The sequence below is a fragment of the Arvicanthis niloticus genome, chromosome 15, assembly GCF_011762505.2.
Source record: "Arvicanthis niloticus isolate mArvNil1 chromosome 15, mArvNil1.pat.X, whole genome shotgun sequence".
In the NCBI taxonomy this organism is placed as follows: domain Eukaryota; kingdom Metazoa; phylum Chordata; class Mammalia; order Rodentia; family Muridae; genus Arvicanthis; species Arvicanthis niloticus.
In genome coordinates, this window is record NC_047672.1 from 15,187,852 (window position 1) to 15,213,578 (window position 25,727).

General features: G+C 44.8%; 1 long non-coding RNA gene across 1 annotated transcript; it reads left to right on the forward strand.

The window, feature by feature from the left end:
* Window positions 1-7,395: 7,395 nt before the first annotated feature.
* On the forward strand, window positions 7,396-10,257 carry LOC143434464 (uncharacterized). Its single transcript, XR_013103936.1, has 3 exons — window positions 7,396-7,759; window positions 8,354-8,623; window positions 9,851-10,257. It is a non-coding gene; the product is annotated as an uncharacterized LOC143434464 (long non-coding RNA).
* Window positions 10,258-25,727: the final 15,470 nt, after the last annotated feature.

Genomic DNA, 25,727 nt, shown 5'->3' on the forward strand with positions numbered 1-25,727 from the left:
CACACCACCAGCAGGTATGTCTTCTGTATGCTGTTTTAGTTCTTTGAAGAGAAACCTTTGTGAATGGCCTAATGGGCACAAGTAGATAGAGGACAGGGCTGGGCTGGCCCCATGCTAACCACATCATGTGCCTGTTTTTGTGCAGCTCACTCTGACCTTTCTATAATAAATGTTACCTATATCGCTGGCAGAAAGTTCTGTTCCTTACTGAAACAGTGTGCTCATTCCAATATTTGAATTTCTGGGAGAAGTTTATATAAATTTCTAAGAGTTAATGGCAGGGACCAAAGCTTAAAATCCAACCATTTGCACACATTTTGTTCACTGTCCTCTGATCAGAGAGCACAAAGTCAGGGCCATGTATTTGACTGGTCAAGACAATTGCCTTTTCGAAAACTAATGTTTTCTTTGCTCTCTGAATGTGCGTCACTACTCCTGACAGTCCCCATTGTATCCAGGTCCCTGTGCAGGGGGACTGTAAGGGTTGAGTAGTTACAACTGGGTCTTAAAGGCAGCAGTGGGGGAGGGGGTGCCGTGGGGACATGGTACACCAAAGTCACGGGTGGAAATGTGCAGCCCCAACAAGCATACTTTTTTTGAGCCGTGTATAAAACACATCGAATCAAAACTCTGTCCTTATGAAGCTGAGATTTCAAGATTTTTAGTTGAAGCAATCACACCGCTTTCCTTGCTAGCCTGTATCGGCATGCTGAGGCTGGTCTACACAGGTTCATAAATAGGCCATGGAGCATGTGAGTGAGGAGTATCAAAGGAGCTGTCTGTTGGTGCATCTCATGGGCTCTGACTCATGAGGGCTAGGGTCACATGCCCAGCTCTGGCTCTGGGACTCGCTGGAACCTGTGTGTACACACCCCAGCCTTTCTTTTATGCTCGCTCTGTACGTTGGACATAAATCATTACTATACTTCACTGTGACTACTTGTGTGATGCTGGTGATCTGGACAAGCCTATGCTTGGAAGAATGCTGTCCAACTGTGACCTTGTGTCACTGAAGTCTGTCTGTCTGGAGTCCTGACCAGGAAAACACTAAATGTCACCAGCAAAGGCCAAGCAGGGTTTATAGGAGCCCCCGAGCTGTCCTGTGTGCTTCGGGGTTTTGAAAATCACCTGAAGTTATTTGAAAAAGTTATTTTATTATATTTTAAAAGGAGTTATTTATCATAGGAAAAGTTGGGGTTAATCTATTGATTGCTTGTATCTCCAAAAGCAGTTCAAACTGCTGCATTTCCTTGGTTCTTTATAATTGTTTTGTGTTTTTGGAGGCAGAATCTTTCTGTGTGTCTGTAACTCATTAGGAGGTCCAGGCTGGACTTGAACTCATGGCAATCCATCTGCCTCTTGGAATTGGAATTACACCATCAGGCAAAGATCAACGTTGCTTTTTTTTTCTTTTTCTTTTCCTTTTTTTCTTTTCTTTTTCTTCCTCCTTCTCCTCTCTCTCTCTCTGTCTTTCTGTCTCTGTGTCTCTCTGTCTCTGTGTCTCTCTCTCTCTCTCTTTCTCTCTGTCTCTCTTTCGAGACACTGTCTTACACTGTAGCCCAGACTGTAACTCACACCACTTAACTCCTAAGTGTCAGGACTATAGGCATGAGACCTGCCTCAAAGATTGTTTTCTAAGATCAAACTTGGTCTAAATGGTGAGTTCCAGGTTAGCCAGGGCTAACAGTAAGACTCTGCCTCAAATCAACAACAACGAAAATGTAGGGAGCCCATGAAATCCTTGAGAAGGTGCGCTGTTGACTTGGGCACCGCCATGTCAAGGACTTCAATGCCTCAGCCCCATGGGAATGGCAAAGCTTTCCCTGGGTGAAGCTCAGGAAGATGGAAATGCCTTCCTCTGGTCTGTGTAATTGTTGCAGCTGGTCCTTTAGTTAAAACCAGTGTATGTAGAAACTATCAACCACAGCTTCCTCCTATCTCCCCTGCAGAGGCCTCCTACTGAGATTAGCCAGCATCTTGTTCTATACGTAACTGTGCTGCTGAGTTTTCTGGTGCCCTCTATCAGAGCCAGCTCAGGCTCCCCAACCCCAGATTTTCTTTCTGTGTGTCTGTTGTCTGTCTAGTGTGCTGTTTTTCTTCATTCCTGCACTGCCCCAGTCAGGTATTCAGAGCCCAGGCCTGCAAGACATGGCAAGCAATCAACTGCATAGTATTATAAATGTGCAAACTGGTAAATGGCCATCTATCATCAACTATGATGTACTGTGTGCATACATACAGTGTGCAGTACAGTTGGCATGCCCACACCAGAGTGAGAATGATGTGCATCATTGTGATGTCATGACAGTACCGAAACAGTTTTTATTATTATGCTGGGGGTCAAACTGAGTCAGGGCCTTGCACATGCTAGCTCTACCACTCAGTTACACCTTATCCCAGCTCCGTAAACCAATGGGATTACCTTATATGTGCAGTCTGTCGTTGGCCCAACATCACTAATCAGCACATGCCTGTGTACTATGCCAAGTTCTTTCTCCATGTTGCGGGCAGCTTTTTGTCTTTGAAGATGCTCACATTAGGACATTGTTTAAGGAGCTGAAGCAGCCATCTTGAAGCTGTGAGGGTACAGGTGGGGCTGGGGTTTGAGGTCAGTGGTAGAACACTTGCCTAGAATGCTTGATGCCCTGGGTTCAATCCCCTGTACTGAAAATACATGAGGTCTTGGGTTCAATCCCCTGTACAGAAAGAAAAGTGAAGAAAAGTAGAGAAGAGAAAAGGAAAGGAAAGGAAGGGGAGGGGAGGGGAGGAGAGGGGAGGGGAGGGGAGGGGACGGGAGGGAAGGGAAGGGAAGGGAAGAAAGATAATGAGTAAGCAGGACCTTCTCTGACATTACTGAGCTAAAATCAGTGCACAGCCTTATTTGTGAGAATTCAAAATTTTCTGCATGGTTGTTCTAGTACTCGAGACCCAGCATAGGCATGAGTAATATAAATAGTATTGATTATGTACAATATGGGTGACTGTGTAACACAGACATTAATATTAAAGTAGACTGGATATTGAAGGGTGTGCAAGTTAGTTCAGGCATTGTGGAGATTTTTTTTTTCTGGACAAACCAGATAGTAAATATCTTGGCCTTGTGGCCAGTGTGGTCTCCAGCATAGTTACTCCACTACTCAGCTGCTATGGACAAGCAGCCACAGGGATAGAAATGAGTGGGCGTGCCTGGGTCCAGTGACGACACTGCCTGTACAGACACCAAAGTTGTACTCTATTTAATGTCCCTGTGTCACACAGAATTGTTTTAATGGTTTGAGAGTTTCTCAACCAGTTAATTAAGTGAAAGCCTTTCTTTGCAGGCTGTGCTAAAGATCCAGGCTGTCTGGATCTGGCTCACGGCCATAGCGGCTGACATGTTCTGGGCTAAAGAGATGTCTAGAAAACAAAACAAAACTAAACTAGACAAAACTCCAGCTTGCGCATACAGGAAGGGGAGTGGAAGTAGAGATGAGACAGGCTTGACAGTGTTGTCTTTTACTTGCTGTTGTGGCAGCTGAAAGGGGCGGAGCAAGAGAAGAGAGAGGCCTGGGAACCAATTCCAGTGGAAGAAGTATGAATGGTAGAAATTTCATGCCTCTCAAGTTTCACTTAAGAACTTCTCTCCCAGGGCACTCAGTAGCTGAGGCTGGCCTTGAACCCATGACTGCCACACTTCCCAAGTGTGAGATGACAGGAAGGCAGTGTCAATACCACTCTCAGCTTGGCCTTTAACTGATCTAGACTTCAATTAGTAGGTAGCGTTACTTGGGTGTTCTGTTTTATGTGAGGGTGTGTCCATCACCGGGATAAAGGAATAATGACACCTAAGACTGCACACCACAGGGCTCCTGGCAGAAAAACCAGGCTGAAATTGATCTAGAAGTGTCTTCCATATTGGCTAGCCAGAATGCTATGCAGGTTCCTGGAGGGGCAAACCAGGCAAGATGGACCCACTGGAGCAACGGTGGCTAGAATGTCTGTGGGTTAGTCAATTGCATCCTAATTGAATTTGAGGGAATATATCATGATGCTGTCAACCTGGCCATAAAGCCGATGACTGGGGAGGTCACAGGACCTGAGGAAAAGGTACCACTGATGTTTTGCTAAGTGAACATGTGGGCAAACCACTTTCTAAACGTTTCTGTTTCTATCTGTAGACTAGTGCTGCTCTTGGCATGGATGGAGAGGATTTTGCAGAGGGCAACAGTTGATGTAGATTCACATAACTATCAAAGTGCTGAAGATTCAGTCCTTAGCCCTAAGAAGGATGGTTATGTCACCCAATTCAAGGCCCGGGGAACATTACAGAAAAGAGTGGGAAGATTGTAAGGGTGCTGTAAAACACTGGCATGACCTTCACAAAAGCAGGCTCACAGCAGCGGTGGTTACCTGATCAATAACTATAAAAACTGTGGCCGGGCGGTGGTGGCGCACGCCTTTAATCCCAGCACTTGGAAGGCAGATACAGGTGGATTTCTGAGTTTGAGTCCAGCCTGGTCTACAGAGTGAGTTCCAGGACAGCCAGGGCTACACAGAGAAATCCTGTCTTGAAAAACAAAACAAAACAAAACAAAACAAAACAAAACAAAACAAAACAAGCAAAATAAAAACCATGGAAATACAGTGGCTGGGGTAGGAGGGGACAGGAGGAGGGAGCATTGGAAAGAAGGAAACCGAAGAGTAGGAGAGGGCTAGGAGGGGCTATGGTGAAAGTGATCACAGCACAGTCTACACAGATATGGAATTATAAAAAACGAATAATTAAAGAAAAGATAGATAATCCTGCATAGAGCCCAACACTGTTCCACACATCCCTATGTAGCTTAAAGGGTCTGCATTCATCATCAGTGGTGCAAGGACAAGGACTTATGGGGGGAGGGGACACGTACCTAACATTGAGGAATCTGATAAAAGTAACATGCCGGCAAGAAAAGGCAAGAACACTGTGAATGCCAGTTCCTGTCGGAAGTGGAAACTTAAGGGTTCTTCGCAAAGTCAGCTGTGTTGGACGGTGTTTTTCTGGGGAGCACACATGAAGGAGTGTATTCCTGAAGTGGACACAGGTGAAAGACTAAGGCAGACTCGTGAAGGAATGTTTCATTGAAGCAGACACAGGAGAGAGGATGTTCTGCTAAAGCAAGCATGTGAAAGAACATGTGATAAAGGATTCTTTGCTAACTACTCACCTGTATTGATTTACCTTACATTGCATAGTTGAGCTTTATTTGTTGGGACTCCATAGAGAGAAACGAGCCAGAAAACTTCTGGTGGTGTGCTGCAGTTTCTTGCTGCTTCCTTGGACTAGGCTGATTGGCAGAGTGATGTCAGTCGAGGCAAGGCACGCGCTGAGGAAACATGATGTTTGGAGGGTATAAATGGGACTTGATGGACAGTGACAGGCTGAGCTTGGCTTGCTTGTAGAGTTAGCCGAATGCTTCCTTGTTGGTCTTGAGTCTTCATTGATCTTTGCTCTGCTGAGAGAGGCACAGCTGAGAACTTTTCCTGGTGCTCCTGTTGGCGCTGGTCTCTCTTGCTGACTTGTACAGAGGCTGAGGCCTGGCTGTCTCTGCCAGGAACCCGACTCTACTGAACTGGACTGCTGGTGTATTTGTGAAGTGTTTGTGAGTGGATAGAGATGCCACTGCTAACCTGTGAACTGAACTGCCGATTTCCAGACAACACAGACGGGAGTTGCTACAAAGAACCTTTCTAAACAGGTCCACTTCTCCCCTCCCCGCCCCGCATCCTTTCTTCTCCACTACCTCTGTTGTGTGGTGGGCTAAAAGGGAGGTTAAAGTGTTTAAGACCCATCATTAAAAATAGGATTTGAAAAAATTAAAAGTTCACATGATGGCCTGGAGTTCTCTGCTTCTTGCTGCCTTCCTGGTGGCTTCGAATGCCACACTATAGTAGTGTCAGTTGAATTGGGGAGTAACAGACTCCTTGACCACTTGATCAAGCTAGAGCTTCCTCAGATGTTGTAGAAGTGGAGCGTGAGGAGGGGCTAGAGTAGTGTGTGTGTGTGTGTCATCCTGGCAGGGCCATGAGAGCTGGACAGAGGCTAACCATTATCCACCCAGAAGGACAGAAGTGACACCCACCATGAGGGACTGCTTTTCCTGAGCTGGACAGAAACACAAGTCTTTCACCTGGGGTGGGGACACTGACTGATCTTATAGAAGAGGAGACTCGGTCACAGAGAGTAATTTTCCCAGTACCACGCTCAATGCTGGGACAGGGATTTGAACCCCTGCGTCTGCCTCCAGAATTTGCTCTTGACTTCTCCTATCATACAGAGGGCGTGTGGAGGTGTTAGCAGTGCCTAGTGAAGCTCTGCTGCCTCCTGTACTTTATGCATTTTGTATTTTAAATAAGAACAAACCTTCAATCTTTGTTGTTGCTAAATATCCAGTTCTACTGGGGAAAATACGTAGTTTTTTTGTTTTGTTTTGTTTTTTGTTTTTTTTTTTTGTCTTAAATTCTTTTATTCCAGCATGGCCTCAAGCATACTAGACAATGCTAGCTATAACTTGAGCTACAACCCCAGATCTTAAATCTTTTTAAGGATTATTTTCTCTGTGGTTTTAACCACACCAGTGACTATTTTTAGTTGCAACAAGGAGCCATGTCCGTTGCTGGTGGCAATGACTGAGCTGTTAGTGGTTCCGCAAACAAACAGCAAGAGTAACAAGAACAACCCCCAAAACACAGTGACAGGGGTCCATTTCGACAAAGCCACAGGCACAAGTTAAAGGTTCCTGGGACTTTTCATCTCTAATTCCACAATTTGTAGTTCAGTTAGTGGAAACAATCCCGGCACCATTTTCTGAGCCTTAAGAGGATTGTATTTTACATCAAGCTGATCCAGCAATGCCAGAGGGCTGACCAAAAGGAAGAAGAAAGAAAATGGCTAGAACAATGTCAATGGACTGTTTCAAAAGAAAGGTCAACGATTTCCCCATTCACCGTCTCCAGTGTCACACTGATCTCTCAGGGCCGAGTTTTGGAGTGTGTTCAAGGTAAGGAAAAAGGGCCACATTCTTCGTTAGCTAGCAGTAACGAGCACATTCTCAGTGCGTCTGATGCTGGCTGGAAACCACAGCAAGCATTGGAATCACGAACAGGGTTGCACTCATTCAACTGATTTGTGCTGTTTACTGATGTTCAAAAATAAAGACCCCATTGATTCAAGTTCTCGGCCCCGGAGTCCTTTCATCAAGCCTGTAAGCCATTGGCATGACACACAAGGCCCCAGAAAGGGAGGGCCTGAAAAAGGGTTGTAAAGGAAGTAGATTTGGCTCACCGGAGCCTGTGAAAGGAACACTGGGTGTCTGTGGGGCTGGGCCAGGGCCCCAGCTGTCAGATGGGGCCTGGCCGAACACGTGGTGTGCGGCAAAGGAACAGAGTTTCGGAGAAGGAATTAAGAGCAGACCGATGTGGCAAAGGAGGGCTGGAATGGTGGAGAGCCAGCTGAGCCTGGCACCAGGAGGGTGCAGCAGGCACCTGAAAGGCGGCATTTCTGCTCAAACGAGGGCCATTGTGCACAGCATGTCACCCCCTCACCCTGGGGGCTCAGCTGGACCTCCTGAGAGGATGCTGCTGTTCTGTCATCTCACGGCCATTATTTGACATGCAGACCTGACACACTAAGGCTTCTTCCAGCTCTTGAGAGATTATAAAATGTGCTTTAGCAGGCCTTCAGAAAGATGGCAGCCAGAGAGATAAGATGAAGCGGCAACAGAGGATGCAGAGGAGACAGGTTTTAAGACTTGAGTTCTTTCTCCCTGGCTACCCTTACACACACACACACACACACACACACACACACACACACACACTCACACCGAGTGAGAGAGACAGACAGACATAAAGACACACACACAGACACACACAGACACACACACACACATATACACCACGTCTCACACACACAACACACACACACACACACACACCAAGTCACACACATAGACAGACAGACACACATGGAGACACCTATATACACACACATACACACACACATATACACCCAGTCACACACACACACAGACACACACACATACACTCCAAGTCACATAGACAGACAGACAGACAGACACACACACACACACACACAGAGCGGGAGAGATAGACACACACACACACACACACACACACACACACACATATATATACACAGAGACATAGTCACACACACACACACACACACACACACACCAGGTCTCTCTCTCTCTCTCTCTCTCTCTCTCTCACACACACACACACAGAGACACACATACACACCAAGTCACACAGACAGACAGACACACACTTTAATAATTATTAACATCTCTCTGCTTCTCCTCATTCTAAGGACACTGCATATTCTCACGGACTGCCAGATGAGCCTTGAGCCTTGAATATGAAGGTCAGAGAGAGCAGGTGTAAGCATATTGGATAATTTGTTACCCAGGCTACTTTCAAAGTAGACACTGTTGCCATCGATGACCACTTGAATCATTACATTTCAATTCTGAAGAGACCTTTGCATCTCTCAACCTAACAGACTATTGAAACAATGAACCCCAAAAGACTTGGAGCTTTTCCAGGAATCTCAGCTGGAAGAAGAAAACTGCACCAGCCAGTGAGTACATGCATGCATTCGTGTGTGTGTGTGTGTGTGTGTGTGTGTGTGTGTGTGTACATGTGTGCACACAAGCATGCACATGCTACCTTGTCTCCCAGAAAGAGATTTCACACAGTTCTAACTACTTGTCAGACCACCTTACAGGATGAGACTGAAACCCAGATAAGGGTGGGTCTAATGGCACCAGGACTAAGCTTAGCTGTGGAAATCCTGAACTCTCTAGTTAGATTCTCCCTTCAGGACCAGAGATAGATTTGAGTAGCTTACTGGATCTCTTTGTCTTTCTTCTCAAAGTGGCCACATTGAATAAACCTCTGCTTTATTTTTCTGTCTTCCACTTTTGACAGTAGTTTGTTGTGTTTTACAACTCATGGCCTAGAGTGTGCAAGCTTGCCGTCTCTGTATCCTCTTTCCTATTTGCCTGGGAAAGCATTTTAACGATGGTTTCTGTCTCACCATTCCATTTGATAGCTCTTGTCAAGGCCACTGTGACCTCCATGGTTTTGAACTTACAGATCACTCTCAGCTTTTTTTCTTGTTTCACCCAACAGATTAAACAATAGAAGCATGTAACCTCTCACCCTATCTCAGTCCTGGAGCCCAGAAGCCTGAGGTCACAGCTCTGGCTGAGCCATGTTCCCAAGGGCTGTGGGAATAACTGTTCATTGCCTCTTCCAGCTCCCAGTGGCTCCTGGCAACCTTCAGTGTTTCTTATTTGGAGGCTCCAATTTCTCTGCCTTTGTCTTGGGGTGTCTTAGTCCTTTGGAGATCAAATTTCCATATTCTTCCAATGAATGACCCCCTGTTCTGAACTGAGAATGATCTATTATTGCTGCACTTTTGGTTTCAAATGGGTGAGTTATTGTGAATTTAATATAAGCAAAAGTACAAGAAAAAATAGTAAGTAGCGGAGAGATAAGATCTCTTATCACAGTCAGTAGTGACAACTGGAATAGCCTGATGCGAGAACACAGAAGGGCAAAAGCACAAGTAGCCAGCAGCAGAAAGGACCAGGGAGGCCATGCTAAAACAGTCATGCTGGAGCTCTCGATCAAAAGAACCCATGGCAGACCATACTCTATAGAAAAGCTTCTGCCTTCTCATCCCCACCACAGGCTGTAACAGCCTGCGATAAAAACAGTGACTTCTGTTAGAAGTGGTTTGCCTTCTAGCTGTTCTCAAGGGTGCACTGTTTTCGATACTGTTTTTCCTTCTCTCTTACAGATGGGGCCGGCATACTGCAGGACAAGGTGTCTGGGGGACACTCGAAATAAATGTTCTATAGTCTGAGACAAGAGCAACCCACCAAACAGCAAGACAACCAACAAGATCCTTGGTTCCAGAATCTATTCTGAATAAGCACAAATGGCATATGATAATTTACCAATATAATTATACTATATTTGTATATTATATTTATAATTTATATTACAACCCAAGTGGACACATTCTGATAATTGTGTATACTCACCAAACTATAATCATAACAAAGAATATTTCCATCCACTGAAAAATTCCTATGTCCCTTTGCAGGGTCTCCTTCCCAGACACTGAACCCCAGGATCACCAACCTATGATCTCACTGTACACGAACTCAGTTGCATCTGTGCAATGAACTCATACTGTGTAAATGCATTCGTGTCTGGCTTCTTTCATTCAGTATGATGACTTGACATCCATCCTTTTTGCTGTGTGTGTTACTAGTTTGTTCCTCCACGTTGAAGGCACCACACACTGATCTCCTGACTTTGGCTAATTTGCAGATAACTCTGAAGGGACACTCATGGCCTTCTGTTTCTCTTAACACACAGGAGTTGATTCTTACGTTAAGTGCCACTTTTTAAGGAAGCAGTGAATTGTTTTACAAAACATTTGCATTTCTGAAAGCAGTGCAAGCATGTCCATTGATTCCACATCTCAGTGGACACTCAGGACTGTCAAGTTTAAAATTTTAATCATTCTAGTGTGTATAGGTATGATAGCACAGTGGTTTTTAAGTTTCATTTTTTGGTAGCCAAGTGATATTGGAATATTTTCATGTACTTTTTGGAGATTTTTATATATCCTTCTGTGTCTGTTTAGAACAGTTGATCTTATACAGTTTATTGTGAAGAGTCAATGAGCTATGTTGAAAGTTCCCATAACTTTCAACTAAGGAATTAGCATCCTTTATAGTTACAATTTAACTACATCACTGATTTTCTTTTGTGCTTGAGAGAGGGTCTTAAGCATCCAAGACTGGTCTTGAACTAGGTGTAGTAGAACAGGACCTTGAACTTCTGACCTTTCTTTCTTGACTGTAGGGATCACAGTTGTATACCACCAACTCTGCTTTTGTTTGGTGCTGAGGGCTGACTCAGAACTCTGTTTATGCTGAGCAGGTGTTTAAAACATGAAATGCACCCAGCTGAGCAGGCGTCTAAAACATGGAATGCCCCCAGCCTTGGCCTATTTTAAAACCTGGGCTAGTTAGGGGCTCCTGAGATGCCTCAGAGAATAAGGTGTTTGTCTTGAAAGCCTGGAGACCTGAATTTGATCTTGGCACCCATTGAAGGAAAGAACCAGGTCTGCAAAGCTGTCTCCAGCCTCCACATATGTGGCTTGGCATGTGCAAATGCTAGAGCATACACATGTGCACACACAAACACACATGTGCATATCCACACACAATCACAAACACACACGCACATACAAACCCACACGTGCATATTTACACAAATCACAAACACACATGCACATATTAACACACATGTGTATATTCACACACAATCACAGACACACACATGCTTAAATTGAATCTTTCAAAAATTAGGTTATTTGGTTTATTATTTACTTGCAAGGGTATTTTATGTGTTGGGACTATTTTCTTTCACTTTCTTATTTGACTTTTTGTTTTTTTATATCCCTCAAAGAATAGAAGTTTTAAATACTGATAAAGTAAGACTTATTATTATCACTTAACTACAATTTTTTTTTTTTTTTTGCTATTGTTCTATCTTGGAAACTTTTCCTTCTATCAAGTCTGAAAGCTTTTAACCTAAATTTTCTCCTAGGAATTTTAACAGCAATTTTAACTTTGTATTTGGGTCTGTGCAGGTTTATGGCTTATTTAGAGGCAACTTGTACATCAGGTATAAGGAAATGACTAGTGACTGCTTTTTTACATGTGGATGAACGACCCCATTAGATATATCAGAATCATCTCGAACACAAATGGCACTGTCATTACAATTCTCCCTTGACTTTAATAAGTCCCATAATCTCTCATCGAGTCCTATCCCATGTCCCATTATATCCAGGATACTGTGTGCTACAGTCTAGATAGACTTTGAAACTACCGTAGCTACACATTCCACGATTCGATGCATGTGAAGTGTCCAGAATACACAGAACCACGTAGGCAAAAGTAGGATCATGGCTGGAAAGTTGTGGGAATTGTTAATTGATGAAGGACTTCTTCAATTAACCTCTTCTTGAGGTTAACAACTGCATTCTAAAGTTAATCATGGTGGTGTTTGCCTAAGGATGTAATAAAAAATCCAATATTGTACTTTGGCGATTGTACTTTATATAAATTCTGTACCAATTATTAAAAAATATTTTCTATTAGAAAATCCATCAGAATCCATTCGGTTCTCAGCACCACACTCTCCTGTCAATCAGAGGTAGTGTCCTTCTCCCACTTCTATGAACATACTCTGTTAGGTTGTTGGGACACATGTCCCTTTCCTGCAGAGAATTCCTGATGAAACTGTCTACCCCCAGCCCTCAGGGAGGAGCACACTTTATGGTCATTTCAGAGATCTGGTTTGCCTGTTCCCTTAATTACCCATTGTGCTTACAAGTGAGGACTGGAATAAACAAGGAATCTGTAAGAAGAAGGCATCATCTTAGCATCCCACAGTGGCATCCTCTATAGAGTGTGGCACTCTCTCTATTCCCAACTGAGGGGTCAGCATGGCCAGGTGGAGGTGGCTTGTTCAGCCTGTGTCCTTTTTTTTTTTTTTTTTTTAAATTAATCATTTTATTTATTTACATTTCAAATGATATTCCCCTTCCCGGTTACCCCTCTACATCCCCCCATCCTATCCCCCCTCCCCCTCTGTTTTGCCTCTATGAGGGTGCTCCTCCACCCACTCACACACTCCTGCCTCACTGCTCCAGCGTCCTCCTATGCTGGGGCATCAAGTTCACAGGACCAAGGGCCTCTTCTCCCATTGATGTCAGATAACAGCCTGTGTCCTGTTAAGCTTTTAGTTTAGTTTTTTGATTTGTTGTTGTTGTTTTTCATAGTAGTATCTATTCTACCAAGGGTAAGAGCCTCCTTTGAAATGAGTGACTCTTAGGGTCCCACGCTTACATAAGATGGCTCTTTGGCTTAATGTTTAGATGTACCGAGCTCAGAACCATTTCAGAATCCTTAGTTTCTCATCAAGGGATTTTCATTTTACATCAAACCTGACAAGTGAGGCAGTCAGTCCTGTTCATGGCGGCAGCTCAGCACCTTACAGCAAAGGACCCGCTTCCCCAACCCCTCGCGGTGTGGAAAGGAAGAGCTGCTTACTGGTTACATCGGTGGCAGTGTGGATAACGGTGGAGGCCCACCAGAATCCACTTGGAATCACTCCGAATGGCTGAGATGTGTCCCTGACAGCGGAATCTTACTTTCCTACAGAAACCATTGCTGTCGGTTACTGTGGCCTGAAGTCTCTGCCTGGGTTAGAGGATATTGTATGACGAAGTCACTGCTGCACAAGCCAGGGCAATCGGCTGAACATACTGGCATACCTCTGTAGTCACAGCTCTCGGGAGTCTGGTGGATAGCATGTCAGAGGTCATCCTAGGCTATACTTTGTCTCAAGAACTTGTCTGAAATAAAATAGAATAGGCGAGGGGCTTGGTGAGAAGGATTTGTGGTTAAGAACACAAACTTTTGTTTTCCAGAGAATCCGTGTCCAGCATTCATGTTGGGCAGCTCACAATGACCTACATTCCAGCTTCATGAATTTACCTTAGTCAGGTACTCACATACCTCCCACAACTTATACACATAAATAAAAATGAAAAGAAACAGAAACCTGGCCCAACTCTGCTACTGCCAGCAACAAACATAAAGCCCACACAGAGTGCATTCTGAGATACAATCTTCAGCTTCCTGTCACGTTTCCTGTCTTCCTTCTCCTTTCTCCGTTTTCCCATCCACTCATCTAAATTTGTATGTCACTGTGACCAGTTTGAAGCAGGGTCTCACTATGTAGCCCTGGCTGTCCTGGAACCCACTATACAGACCAGGTTGGCCTTGAACTCACAGATTCTTCTGTCTTTGTCTCCCAAGGGCTGAGACTAAAGGTGTGTGCTGAGCCACCAGGCCATGCTGCATTTTTGTAAGTCATTGTATACCCTTTCTAGAAAATAATTATGTTAATAAACTATAATGATGAGATCAAGCCCTGCAAGTGTAAGCATGCCCTCCCAATAAAATAGGAAGATGGCTTAAAATCTACTCTCTTAGTGTTGCTGACACAAGAGTGATAGGGAAGCCCCAGGTCATCATGGGACTCTCTCTGCCTGTGCATGAGCCTTGTGTTGCAACGCCTCCAGGCCACTCGGCCCTGTGACATCAAGTCAGCACCCAGGACTTTGCACGACATCACTGCTGTGTTCTTCCTCCTTCTCAGAAGCATCTCAAATGCAAATCAATTCACTGGCCATAGGTTCAGTGACTTCCCAATGACCTTTTCTGATGCCCGGATGTGGCACAATGCATCTCTCAGGCAAGCTCCTCCTGCTGTCCTGCTCTTGCTCTGCCTCAGCTCAGCAAGAAAGAGGAGAGCCCAGGAAGCTACCTACTAAGTTGCCTTGTCGTGCCATGGTTAAATCTTAAACGTGGAGCAGAAGAAATGTCGGATGCAGATGCAGAACAGGGTATCATGGCTTTTCACGAGGATGAAATACACTGTGTTTGAGGCAGCATGAGAGAGAGAGAGAGAGAGAGAGAGAGAGAGAGAGAGATATTCTTTCAAGTTCGGTTATTTAAACCACCATGTAGTCTCCTGACACCTGTACCATTTATTATATTTTTACTTAATATATTTATCTTTATACCCACTAGCCATACTTTAAAAAAAAACATTCATTTATGTGTGTTCATGTGCTCATGCCACATGAGAATGTGGAGGTCAGAGGACACCTTCGAGAGTCAGTTCAGTCTTTCCACCATTTATTTGGGTCTTGAGGATCAAGCTCAGACTGTAGGGCTTGACATCAAGTGTCTACCTGTTACCCCAGCCTGCCAAACCCACTTAGCTATATAGATTTATGTTTTTATTATTATTTTGTATCATGGATGTCTTGTCTGCATGTATGTTTGTGTACCATGTGCATGCCCAGTGCCTGTGGAAGCCAGAAATGTGATTCTGATTCCTCAGAACTGAACTTACAGATGCTGTGAGTTGCCATGTGGGTGCTGAGAAACAAACCCAGGTACTCTGGAAGAGCAGCCAGGGCCTTTAACTGCTGAGCCATCTCCCCAGCCCCCATAAGCTACACTTTAATTGTATCCTAAGCAACATTATCCATGGAATCAGGAATGTAATGTACTAGCTATTATTTTTCTAATCTATCATAAAATATATTTTTTACTAGTATAAAAAGGAGTCCACATGTCTTCTAAAGTCATCTCCTGAATCATCTGTTTAGACATGTTCACTCCAGATCAGGAGAACCCTAAGTCCCAGATCAGCCTGGGGTACACATGGAGACCTTGTCCCACAACCCCCAAACCAAACCAAAAACAAATACCCATCACCAGCACCAACGACAAAACTCTGTGGTCTGTTACAGTGAAACTGAGGCTGAGACGGGTTAACTAGGACAAGGATAACCTTTACCTCAGGTGACCCAGGTAAATTACACAGCCCATGGGCTTTCCGTGGATCGTGGGGTTTCATGATTTGACTTGGAGGACACAGCAAGCAGCCTCGAGCCAACAATGAGATTCCATCGCTGAGTGGAAGACAATGAAAGAAAGTCCAGCTGCTGCTGTCATGTCCCCTTCTCCACAGTGGCCACAGGAACCCAGGCATGTGACAGGACGGTATGGAGAGTTCCTTAAAAATAAAAAACCTCCAACACAGCAGTCACGAGCTCGGTTAAGGCCGATGAAGAAAGAGCTGCGTGCATCTGAGTGTGTGCTCCAAGAAGTAAGCCCTGAGATTCTGTTTGTACATCGATACAAAAGCCTTCCTGTCTATCAAAGGAAAAAAGATGAGGGGGCTTAATTATGATGGCTCACACAGTGGGATTCGACGCTACGCAGCCACTAAAAGACAGAGGAAGGTTATTATATTGTATTTAGTCAGGCCAGCAGAAAAGTGTGAGTTCCGGGTGGGGAACCAGTGAGGAAAGCCACCATAGAGTATACTAGGAGAACCAGAACACTTCCTGTAAGGTTACAATGGGCCTCCTTCTGAATCCCCCAACTTCTACTAAATCATCTCCTATGTTTGACCAGGCTCTTGTCTGCCCTTCCTCCAAGAATGAAGCGACACGTCAGTAAAAGGAAACCAAGTTGGGGGATACCTTTCTTTGCCATGAGAATAACCATTTAAACAGGACAGTAAGGACTCAGACTCTCTTTGGACAGGATGCCAACCAAGAAAAGTTGGTAGAGCTCCCAGCTGAGCCCAGTCTTTTGCAGAGTGTGCAAGTCACTGTCAGGGCGACGCAGGACACTTGCAGTTAGATGGTGCCTGCTTGTGCCTGTATCTGCCCAGGAGGCAGGGTCCTTATGCCAACAACCTCACCCTGCTCTTGTACATCTATTGCCTTGCCTTCTCCACTGCCACATACCCACACTGAGAAGCCGTCCACACCCACGACACTACCATGGCTCTCCATTGCCTGCCTACACAATGGAACCCCACATCTCATGTTGGGGCTCGCTCATGAGCCACAGCAGTTCACTGGGCTGCTGGCTGTGTGGGCTGCCTGTCTCCTCTCTGACTCAGACAGGTCCTTTGCTCTTCTGTCTTCCATCTTGGCCCTCATCGCATCTATGTGGAAAGAAAACCCCTCCTGGTTTCACTCAGTGAGCTGCTTCTTGCTCAAGGCTTGATTCAAAGCCTACACTTGCCCCAGGGTAGACCTGCTGCACTCTAGGCTCTGAGTGATCCGTCAGTTTCAAAGCATTCAGAAGATTATTGCCATTGCTTTTGATCTTTAGTAAGGTGCCTGTGATACCCTTCTGTGTTCTCACTGGGAAAGCACGCTCCTTGAAAGTAGGTGTGTGCTTGTGTGTGTGTGTGTGTGTGTGTGTTTTCTGAAGGCCACCAGGTGAAGGAGTTTCTCAGGCTTCTCTGGAAAAGGACACTATTTCTTTCTGTCTCTTGTGTTCCAGGTAATTTTGAGGTGTACAGTGTCCAGGACACTGGCTTGTATGTTTATAAAGTTAGTGAACTACTGCAACAAGAACATTCCTGTACTTGTCTGTATTGTTTAAAATTACTACTGCATGGGCTGGAGAGATATGTTTTTTTTTTTTTGCTTTTTGTTTTTGTTTTTTTTTTTGTTTGTTTTTTTTTTTTTTTGGTTTTTCGAGACAGGGTTTCTCTGTATAGTCCTGGCTGTCCTGGAACTCACTCTGTAGACCAGGCTGGCCTCAAACTCAGAAATCCGCCTGCCTCTGCCTCCCAAGTGCTGGGATTAAAAGCGTGTGCCACCACTGCCCGGTCGAGAGATATGTTAAAAGCACTTATGCTCTTGCAGAGGACCTGGGTTCAGTTCCCAGCATCCAAGTTACGTGGCTCAGAACTTCCTGTGCTTACAGGAGATCTTCTGGCCTCTTCTGGCCTCCTTGGACATACAAGCATGCATATGGACATGGTGCCCATACAAACAAGCACACATATAAATAGATAAATAAAAATACAATTATTATTACAGAACTACATTATTAAATAAATATGCAGATCTAGGTCCAGTCAAACTTTATTTTGTTGTAGCAATCAAAATATAATTGCCAGAGGAAAAATGCAGGAGGGACAGTTAAATATGAATTTTACAAATACTTTTCTAGGGTAAAAATGCCCTGAATATTACACTGAACTTAGACTAAAAACTGTCCGTTACTATCCGAGATGCACATTGAACGGTGTCTTGGATTTGTTTTTGTCCAGGGATGCAACTTGAGCACAAGGGTGAGGTGAGAAAGTGGTTGACTCTGATGGGGGGCACTTGCTGCATGGAGACATCACAACAAACCCCAATTACTCTGTACAATTAGTGGTGTTGATTGGAAAGCTTCTCATAACAGCCATGGCTACAGTCATCCCACTTCTAAGAGTTTCCTGGGGAGAAGAGGAAACATTCATAGCAGACCTATACACAAACGTTCATAGCGGCTTTAGTAATAATAATTTAAAAAGTGCAGAGGGCTGGGGGGATAGCTTGGTGAGTAAAAGTGTTCTCCTTGCAAGCACAAGGACTTCTAAATTTAGTCTCCATAACCCATATCAAAACCACCAGTCCTGCCGTAATTTCAGTGCTCCGGAGGCAGCCACAGTCTCTGGGGGTCTCTAGGTTCTCATCTCATTTGTTGCCAAAATTCCTTCCTTTAGGGAAACTCTTAAACAATGCTTACCTCTTCTCCAAAGGTTCCAACACCAAAGTTCATGGGGGAGCAGAAAATAAGCTTGCTAGGCTTACTTACAGAGCAGTGGACGATGGGTTAGGAAGGAGAAGAGATGATGTCACCCTGGAAGGTCTCCACCCAGCATGGCCGATGACTCCTCCTGGCTGCATGCATGGAAGCCCCTCCCCTCTCCTTCCCCACCTCTATTATCTATCTCCAGCCTCCAGAGAACCTGCAATTATTTGCATCGAATTAGTTAAGGGGAGTGATTAGATTCTCAGGCTGAGGGTCCCATGACCTTCCATATCCACTCCTTTCAGGAGGGAAGATCAAAGTTCAACAAGCCCAGTTGACGTGATCTTCGGTGAACATGCTAGACGGACTTCTGAAGATGGCTTTGGTTGGTCTTGGAGGATAATCCTTATTTTAAGGAAGGTAGACAGGATTACAGAGAATAGCACTTGAGGTTATTCTCTGGTCTCCACCCCACACGCTCAGGTGCATATGAACAGCCGAACATACATGAACATGCAGTTTCCCTCACACACTCCAAAAAAGTGGGAAGAACGCTCCCGCAGATGAGTGAGTGAATAAATAAAACCGTGTTATCCAAACACAGGGATGCTACTCGGCAGCAAAACTGCAGGCTGCAGACGTTTATAATAGGAAGTACGAATCAGCATTACACCGAGGGAAAAAAGGGGCGAGAGATGATTCCAGGCAAAATGAGACTCGTCCCCTTGAGGGTTTTGCTTCCGGTAGGAGCTACAGAAGTTGGGCGCACGGGCTCCACCTAATGTCCAGTTAGAGTTGGTGCAGGGAAGGCATGCTACAGCCAAGGTGGGGCCTGGCTCAGGGTCAGGATAGAGCAGTCTGAGCTCACTTTCTTCTTATGAAACAACGCAAACCCTAAAGTTACGTATAAACGGCATCTGGATATATGGTTCATGCTTATCTGGTATGCGTTTGTATATTAATGTAAGTTTTGGATTTAAAAACTGTCTGGGGCTGGGAAGGTGGTCTAGTGGGAAAAAATGCTTGCACACAACAGTGAAGATGTGAGTTTGGATCTCCAGGACACACGCACTCATGCGCTCAGCATCTGAGTCTTCCAGAATCAGTGAATTCCAGTTAATGAGAGATCCTGACTCAAAAACTACTGCGGAAATGACAGTGTCAACCTCTGTTCTCCAGACCGATGCATAGACACACAAGAACACATACACATCTCTGTCTGTCTGTCTGTCTGTCTGTCTGTCTGTTTGTCTGTCTGTCTGTCTGTCTGTCTGTCTCTCTCTCTCTCTCTCTCTCTCTCTCTCTCACACACACACACACACACACACACACACACACACACACACACACTGAAGGTGAGCTAGCCTGGTGTGCACAGAGGCACAAGGAGGAAGGTAAGGATGGACACCTGAGGCTGTGCTCTGAGGTCCACATGTGTACTCACACACAAGAACACACAGGCACCTACAGATTAACAAAGTATATAAACCAGGTCTGTATGTATTTACAGATGAGTGTAAATCTTTATATTAAAATACTACTTCATCCATCTCTTTCCATCTACATGGTCTTGTTATTTTTAATAAAGTAGAAATTTCTGGGCTGTTTGGATTTTTTTCTTTTGTAGAGATGGGGCCCGGCTATGCATCCCTGCTTGTTGGGAGCTTACTAACTATATACCTTAGGCTGACCTAGAACTTGCTGCAAGCCTCTTGCTTCAACCTCTCCAGTGTGAGAATTCCAGGCATCTTCTGACTTGCTGGGTTTTGTGCTGTCTCATTAGTGTCCAACTCTCAAATGAAGGAAGTGAGGAGTTGGTGAAACCTGGCCAACACGGTGATTATCCTTCAAACAGCTCACAGAAAAAGACATCACACGGCAGAAAAAGGTGACTGGCTTTACTGTTCTTTGCTTTGAACTTGTGTGTGCACTAAAAAAGACCATTAACTTTGAAATAATCAGTTCACAGGGTTACCAAACAAACACACACACACAAAACCAGACAGTGCTCCCCAACTCTTGTGCCCTCCACTTTATTCCCCCAACAGTGGCATTTGCAAAGAAGGAGAAGTTTCTCTTTCTCACATCCTGAGACCATCACCACTACAATGGCAATGGGATGGGGTCCTTGGGCTTAGTAGGTCACAAGAAGTCTTCATAAATGGGATTGGTATTTTTTTTTTAATTTTTTATTGGATATTTGATTTACATTTCAGATGTAATCCCCTTTCCCCCCTACCCAGGAACCCCCTATCCCATTCCACCTCCTCCTGCTTCTATGAGGATATGCCCCCACCCACCCTCTCACTCCCACCCACCCTCCCACGATTTCTCCCACACTGGGGCATCCAGTCTTCACTGGACAAGGACTTCCTCACCCACTTATGCTGCCCGACACTGTCATCCTCCCTGCATATACAGCTGGAGTCATGGGTCCCTCCCTATGTGCTCCCAGGCTGGTGGTTTAGACCCTGGGAGCTCTGCTTGGTTGGTATTGTTGCTCTCCTCATGGGGCCGCATGAGGGGTTGGTATTCTTATGAAGCAGACCCTGGAGCACTTTCTTGTTTCTGCTACAGGAGGACACCACCAGAATAAAGATGGAGTGTGTGAACCAGGACACAGGCTATTCCCAGACCCTGAATCCACTGGTACTTTGGACTTGTATTTTAGCTTCCAGAACTATGAGGAATAAATACATTCCTGTTGTTCAGGAGTCACTCAGGGTGTTAGGGTTCTCTATAGGCGTGGAGCTGATAGCCTCTATACATGGTAGAAAAGGGGATTTCTTGCACTGGCTTACACTACAGAAGCTGGGTAGCTGTGTTAGTTGCATCACAATGGCTGTTTTAAAACACCATGACTGAGGTGATTTATGAAAGAATGAGTTTAGCTGGGGTTAAGGTCCAGAGGTTAGATTCTACAATGGCAACAGGTACTAGAAGCGGAGGCCTGCTTCAGCTCTTAGTTTGAATCACACACCCAAAGCAGAGAAAGCAAGGAAGCACTAGGTAAAGCCTCAGGCTCTCCAAGCCTTCCCCAGTGATGATGTACTTCCTTCAGCAAGGCCACACCTCCTAAATCTCTCAAACAAGTTCGGACAACTGGAAGGAAACACTGGAATGCCTGCGACTCTGGGGCGTTTCTCATTCAAACCTCTGCAACAGCCAACAATGGCACGGTGAAGTAGAAAACCCAGAGGCTGCTCGGGGCAATGGCAGATGCTTTGGTAGTCCCAATCTGGGGCTGAAGGTCTGGAAGACTCCTGGAGTGTTGCTGGTCTTCAGACTGTGTTGGAAGGTTACAGAAGCTAGAGTCTGTGTGGGTGAAGGACAGTGGCCCACAGAGAGACACAGCCGTCAAGGCACCATTGGGTACCTTGGGTCTCTTCATGTTGGAATGTAGCACCCACGATGAATGAGGGTCTTCTCTCCTTAGCTAGTCCTTTCTGCAAATGTCCCCATAGACCCACCCAGGGAGATCTGTCTCATAGTTGAGTCTAGATCCTGTCAAGGTGACGATAAGACTAATTATCACAATGGGTGTGGGGTGTAGCTGGGGTCCAATGTCAAAACAGACATTAGTAGAGACTTTAGAAGTCAGGCAATTTCACCCCTCCTCTCATTTTCTCTGTCTCTCTCACTGTGTCTCTCTCCTCTTGTTCTCTCACTCTTGCTCTGCCTTCTCCTTGAGTGTTAGGCATTTTTGCCTTACCTGTAGATTTGCTTAGCCCCCCCTCCCCTCATTACTGAGAAGGAGCTGTCCATCTGGCTCTTTCACTTGTATTCCTGTCCACCTCGTGCAAACCAGCAGGCACCACCCATCTCTGCGGTTCTCTCACCCGAGCATGCTGTCCGAGTGACGTCCTATGACTACTGCATACACTTGGTGATGTCTACCTATCCACAATTCCTTATTGCCCAGAGGTAGCAACTTTGTTTCCTCGACCTGCTGTCCGTTCAAAGCGTTTCCAATCTGCTGAGTAAAGCTGCTAAGAATTCCAGTCATAAGGCTTTTGTGTAAACATAAGTTTTATTTCTCTGGGATAAATGGCCAAAATGTGATTGCAGGATCACATGATAAGCAAACATTTAGTCTATAGGAAGCTTTCAAGTTCTTACTGTTTATATTAGCAAGATACAACAGACCCCGTTTCTCAGAATCCCCTTCCTCAGTTCATGCTGTCAGTATTGTTTCATGGGTGTGGTGTATGTATGTGTTTGTGTGTGTGTGTGTTCATACACAGAGGACAGAGAGGACATCACGTGTCCCGCTCTGTCAGTCTCTGCCTTGTTCCTTTGAGATGGGGTCTCTCCCTGAAAGCCAGTGAACCCCAACTATCCTATCTCTGTCTTCTCCATGCTGGGACCTCAGACATTCCTGTGGCCGTGGCCAACTTTTATGTGGGTACCAGGTATCTGAACCCAGGCCCCCATGCTCATGCACCCAGTACTCCTACCTGCTGGGCCATTTTCTTAGTGCACTATTACACTTTTAAGTTAACCCTTCTAATTGATGTGCTTTGGAATCTTTTTATGGTTTTAATTTCCATTTTACAGTGGGGCGTGTGTGTTTTCAGTGAACGCTTTTCACTATTAGTCTTTTTTGCAGTCTGTCTTGGTTTTTGAATGAGGCTTCTGTTTTCTACATGGCCCTAGACATGACCAGGGAGCAGGGGCCTGCCCCTCTCTACCCTCTGCTTCCTCCCCATCAGGCCATCTTGGCCCCTTCCATCCCCAGCTCCTCTGAGCACTGGCAGAGACCTGACAGATATAGTCAACTATAGGTATAGTCTGGGTCTATAGTCCAAAATTGTTCTTTCTCTTTAATATTTCAGATCTTAGCTCTTAAGAAAATCTAGCTCCATCTCTGCATCTCAGTGCCTACTTTCTGGAGAACTTCCTGGCATTTCTTGGTACTCAGTACATTTGACTCATTCGTTCTCTGATGATAGATCTGAATTTGCTTCCAATGTCCACACCCATGACGCACCCAGATGAACAATCTTCTCATCTCCTGATAGTCCCGGCTGGAAATTTCCTCCAACCATCTACTCCCTGGAATGTGATGTCTGAGTTTTATGGGATGTCATGCTCAACCTCATACCGTGTACATTCAGACAGTGTTTCAGAAGGTCTGCATCAGTCTATATTGGCACCCATGTCAGACCCGCTTCTGTCTCCCAATTCCTTGCTTATGTCTAACTTTGAGTCTTCCTTGATATATTTACTATCACATGGATTTCCCTATAGATCACTTAAGTACTTCACCGCTGATACAGCGAGTTGCTGGCCTTTTCTTATTGATTTACAGAATTCTTTATATAGTTTAATTCCTAACCCTTTGTTAAGTTGAGGGACTAGAAGTATCTCTTTTCAGTCTATCAGCTTTGTGATATTTTTGTTGTTGTTGAATAGAAGTTTGTAATCTTTAAAAATATTTTTACTTTATTTTTTCACATGTGTAGGTGCTTTGCTTGCGTGTATGTGTGTGCATGCAGTGCCCGCAGAGTCAGGAGGGAAAGTTGGATCTCCTGGAGTTAAGGATTGTTGTGAGCCACCTTGTGGGCGCTGGGATCCAAACTCTAGTTCTCTGCAAGAACAAGTGTTCTTAGACAGGAAGCCATTCCTTCAGAACCAAAGTTTGATGCTCACTCCCACGCTGCCTTTGTTTACCTCAGGACTTAGGCTTTTCAGGTCTTGTTTGAGAAAACTTGCATTGTTGGATCAGGGGATGTTTTCCTCCATCTTTGGACTGACTTCCCATGCAAGGCCCTCCCTCCGTCCGGAGCCTATTGTTTTATTCTTTGCCAGGCTGCAGGAGCGTTTCTTATGTGATCTATCATAGTGCCAAGTTTTCCATTTGTCCTTCTTTTATATTCATAGTTTAGAGTTTAACGCCTCTCTCTGCTTCCACTGTTCCGTTGTTCCGTGCTTGAGCCAACACCGTTTTAAAAGAATTCTATGGCTTTATTGTATACTTTAGTATCTTATAGGAAAAAATTCCGTTTTACCACTCGTGTGTTTGAATTTTTCATACATCTTAGAATGAACTCACGAGAGCCACTAACTACCACAGTTAAGGATTAGATAGGGGCCTGGTGCCTTTACAGTGAAAGCCAGAGGATTCCATCAAAGAGCACGGTTTCCTTCTCATTGCATCTTTTTGTGACCAATGGCTGTTTCAGAACAAGGTCCATGTGTTCTCAAACGTTCGAGTTTGGGACTTCCTTTACAATCATTATGTGGTCAGCTTACTGGAGTACATGCACTCGGTGTGCACATTCTTCATCTGAGGTTGGAGGCTCATGTCGGTTTGCACTCACTAAATGCCACCCAGAGAACTTGTATCTTTGCTTATGCTTTTATAATGTGGCCAGTGCCCGAGAGTTACGTACTGAATCCCGTCACACTGTTGGTTTCTTGTTTGAGCTGATACTTGAGAATATGTTGTTAATGACCCATATGCTGTATCTTGATCTCTCATTTCTTCTACAAAGATGCATCACACCTATGTTGAGTAATACAAAAGGAGAGTGAAGGACACAAGAAGCCTCCTAAGGCCATTGTCCAGCCTGACAAGCCACGCTATGTCATTCCGTGTATAGAAGAGTTTAGCTTTAGTGGGACATAGTTCACACGCAGCATTTATTCTCTTAAAGTGTATAGCCAGTGACCTTTAAGCATATTCAGAGTTGTATGCCTATGGCTACAATCATTTTGAACATTTTCCTCTCCCCATCTTAGTCAAATGTTTTATTGCTGCAAAGAGACATCATGACCACGGCAACTCTTATAAAAGAAAGCAGTTAACTGGGGCTGGCTTACAGTTTCACAGGTTTGCTCTGTTTTTGTAATGGTGGGGAGCCTGGCAGCGTGCAGACAGACATGATGCTATGCAGTAGCTTAGAGTCTTACATCTGGATCCTCAGACAGCAGGGAGAGAGAGGTACTGGGCCTGGCTTGAGCATTTGAAACCTCCAAACCCACCCACAGTGACACACTTCCTCCAATGAGGCCATACCTCCTCCAAAAAGACCACAGCTTTAGATCCTTGTCAAGTAACACCACCCCCTGAAGACCAAAGATTGAAATAGATGAGCCTATGGGGGCCATTCCTATCCATACCACCACAACCGCCAAAATCTTATATTTTCTCACCCACAAAAATGTCTATACTTTGTCCTTTACTGGGGTCTCAGTTGGGACCATTTCTCAGCCATGGCCACCATGAGTCACATGGTCACCTAAGGTTTGGTCCTCAAGGGCTACCATGAGCTAATGTCTTGGTGAGCTACAGGGATGTTCTGACAGAAAAAATGGCATTTTTGCCTTTTTGATGCAAGGAATTACCTTTCACTGGGTCATACTTTGCAATTTAGTATAGATGGTAAATTGGCGGGAGCCAAACCCATGAAATTACCTGCTGTTCTGGAAAGCTTAGTCAGACAAGGTTAA